The sequence below is a fragment of the Leopardus geoffroyi genome, chromosome B1, assembly GCF_018350155.1.
Source record: "Leopardus geoffroyi isolate Oge1 chromosome B1, O.geoffroyi_Oge1_pat1.0, whole genome shotgun sequence".
In the NCBI taxonomy this organism is placed as follows: domain Eukaryota; kingdom Metazoa; phylum Chordata; class Mammalia; order Carnivora; family Felidae; genus Leopardus; species Leopardus geoffroyi.
In genome coordinates, this window is record NC_059327.1 from 66,920,677 (window position 1) to 66,924,397 (window position 3,721).

Genomic DNA, 3,721 nt, shown 5'->3' on the forward strand with positions numbered 1-3,721 from the left:
TATATCTACTTCCCCCATTAAACTTTAGTTACTTTCTTTCTATAAGGAGAATAGATGTATCTTTAGTATTTAATATAAAACATACATATTTCACTTAAAGCAAAATCCATTTTCTGTCCGGAATCCCAGGATTTTATATTAATTTCTTACCTCGAAACCATTCTGTGTTGTATCATTTTTATATATTATCTTTATGCTATTTTCTTACTAAAACTCTTTCTTGGGAATATATTTTTATTTTTGAAACCTTGATAATTTTTTCCTTAGCTTCTTGGAAAGGCAATCTTAAAAGGAGTTTTAAAATACTACATTTATGTACTCCATTTTACGTGAAGTGATCTGAAAACTTTTTTTTTAAAGCAGAGTGTATATCTACACATATGCACACGCACACACACACACACATGCACACACACAAAATTGTGCTCTGTAGAGGCCAAATAAGCAAATTCAAAGGGGCTGTGGTTAGAATCTTTAGGTTTTTAATGGTTGTACTAAACTTTGCCATTCAGTTACGAATATAGTATTACTTTTGATCTAAACTTTGGTGTGAAGTTAAAACTCTCTGACATTTGGTCTATGTACTTGGCCTTTTCTTCCATAATAAATTTCCTTCAAAGTTTTAGGTATCAGATTAGATGATTCTGACAGTTTCTAAGTATATCTGGTCTAAACATGCATTCACTGACTGCAATACATATGTAAGATGAATTTATATGCACTGAGATCACTGTTAATACACTCTTGAGAAAAATTACACCTACTACCTGATCCCCATGACCTCTAAAACTAACCAGCAGACCTCAGTGGCACTCTGTATTTGAGAAAAAAATTATCAGTTTAGAGCAATATCCAAAAAATTCTAAAATTGGTTTATTTCTCTTTCTCTAAAGCCCTGTTACCCAAAGATTCTTTGGTCCTTTTAGGAAAGGTTAGGAATGATATTTATAATATGTGCATATTTGTAGTGTGATTGGAAAATCTTTTCTGGAGATCATATGACTTTCTCTTAAGAGGTGATGAATCTGGAGGCACCTGGGTGGCTCAGTTGGTTGAGCATCTGACTTCAGCTCAGGTCATGATCTCAAGGTTAGTGAGTTCAATCCTCACATTAGGCTCACTGTTATCAACCTGTCAGCAAGAGCTCACTTCAGATCCTCTGTCCTCCTCTCTCTGCCCCTTGACTGCTTGTGCTCTCCCAAAAATAAATAAATATTGAAAAAAAAGGTGATGAATCTGTGTGCTTACTCATGTTCAGGAATTGGAGGATGGATTATTAATTCTCATGGCAACAAAACTATATCTGTTTGAAAGACATCTAGTTTTCTCTGTATAAATGAAATGATCCCTAAGTGCATTATCTAATTATTTTGGTTATTTATACCTCAGCATCACTTAACCACGGCCACAAATCTCTGTTTTTTAAACCTGAGACCTGATTTATCTCTGGAAATTATATGCTACTATATGGCTTCTTGCAATCTCATAGCATACCATTTCTAATAAAGTCAAGGAGTGGATATAAATGGTAGCATCTTCTGCCTTATTTCAGTCTTCTGTAGGTAGAAATTTCATTGCTAGTGCTTTCCTCAAAAGTTTCTCAATAACATGGTCCAGGTGTCTTTGAGGAGATATTTACAGGTATATGATAAGATCACATGATAAATTCCCTCCACCTTCCCATTGTATAAGCCATTTTCTCTGAATAAGTAATGTTTAGGGACACCCTGGATGGCTCAGTCAGCTAAGCTTCCTACTCTTAATTTTGACTTAGGCCATAGTTTGGATCCTGAGTGGGGCTCTGCACTAACAGTGTGAAGCCTGCTTGGGATTCTCTCCCTCTCTCTCTCTCTCTCTCTCTCTCTCTTGCTCTCAGCCTTGCTTTCTCAAAACAAATAAATAAACTTAAAAAAATGATAAATAGGTAATGTTTAGTTGTCTGAGCCATGTTGGTGGTCTGAAAGGAGGTGCAGGGCTGGACGAAAAATGAAGACAATTCTGCAGCAGCAGTAGTGGTATTATTAGGACAAGGAGCAGTTTATGGACATACTAGCCAAACAGATGCTCACTAAGAAGTTCACAGTCTGGGACCAGATGAATTCTGACCATCACACAAGTACCATGCAAGATAGGTATATGGAAGTCAGTGGGAACCTGCAGGAAATGTATGACAAGGTGGGTTAAGAAAGGAGAAACTCAATGCCATTCCAAGACCCAATGAATTTGCCAAATTTTATAATAGACTCAAGCAAATAAAAAATTTTCACCAGAAACACCCAAATAAGATCTGTGTGCCAATGTCAGTGGAGTTTGAGGAGCTTCTGAAGGCTGGAGAGAATCCAGGTGAAGAAGCAGGAAGGTTGGTGGAGTTCACAGATGAAAAGGGATGCTGTGGTTACCTTGACCTCCATGACTGTTATCTCAAAAACATTAACCTGAAGGCCTCGGAAAAGCTGGATTATCATGTACCTGTCAATCTTTGACCAGTTGTTTGACATTTCTAAATAAAGGAAGAATACTGAATATAAGAGATACTTTGAAATGTTGCCTGTGTACCTTCAAGATTATACAGACTGAGTGAAGCCCCTCGAAGATCAGAACAAAGTTTTGGAGTAAGTTTGAGAAGTGAGAGAATGGTACCTTCCCTGAATGACCAAAAGATATAAGCAGTGCCCTGACCCATGCTGGAACCTATTGTGACCTTTCTGCATTCTCTTTAAGCTTTAGGCTTGAAGTGTGGTGGGACCTAAGAAGAGCGTGGCCAGAGGCTATTCCACACCAGACGAAAGCCCTTGGAGTCACTTGACACCTCTCTGTTTGGCAAAAATCCCAAGTCAAAAGGCACCAAATGAGATACTGAGAAGGACAAAGACACTGCCATCCTAGAAGCCCAGATCTACAAATACGTAGAGATTGTTGGGGAACAGTGACATCTCATTCATGAAAACGTACATAACAAACAGGCAAAGATGGGGAAGATCGAGAAGTAAAAAGGAAAAGTATATCAGTGAGGATGAAAGTGAAGACAAAGAGAATGAGATCATTTCCAGCCCTCAAAACCTGCCTCTTGGCTGGCATGGCAAACCCATTTCCTACCGGTTGTATTAGGTTCATGGTCTAAACTACAACCACGAGTTTTGTGGAAATTACACCTACCGAGGTCCCAAGGCCTTCTAGCAGCACTGTGCTGACTGGTGTCGTGCTCAAGGCATGAGGTGCTTGGGCATCCCAAACATTGTCCCCTTTGCTGATGTGACACAGATTGAAGACGATGTCTCCTTGTGGGCCACACTGAAACTGAAGAAGGCATTAGAATGATGGCAGCCTGACACTGAGGAAGAATTCACAGTGGAACATTGTGAATAAGAAGACATATGAGGATCTGAAAAGACAAGGACTGCTCTAGTGTTTAAGGATGTATCTTAGCTTTGGGGTTTGCCTGGACTTACCTAACATCTGCTTTTTCTATTTCTCCCGACCAAATGCATCTAAAGAGTCTGCTACTTAGTCTTACAGTCTAGCATGCATCTTGGACAAATCAAGGCATACTGGCAGATTGAAGAGTTGAGATGTGTTTTTTCTCTGTTTTATATTAAAAGATCCTGTCAGAAAATTTAAAATAAAAAAAAAAAAAAAAAAAAACAGGTAATGTTCGATACCTCAGCTTCATTAGGGAATCCCATTAGAGTGTTTGTAGTCAACTAATCAAGCAAGGAGCTGG

At 38.5% G+C, this 3,721-nt stretch overlaps 1 pseudogene; it reads left to right on the top strand.

The window, feature by feature from the left end:
* Window positions 1-1,986: 1,986 nt before the first annotated feature.
* Window positions 1,987-3,406, top strand: LOC123582875 (annotated as a pseudogene).
* Window positions 3,407-3,721: the final 315 nt, after the last annotated feature.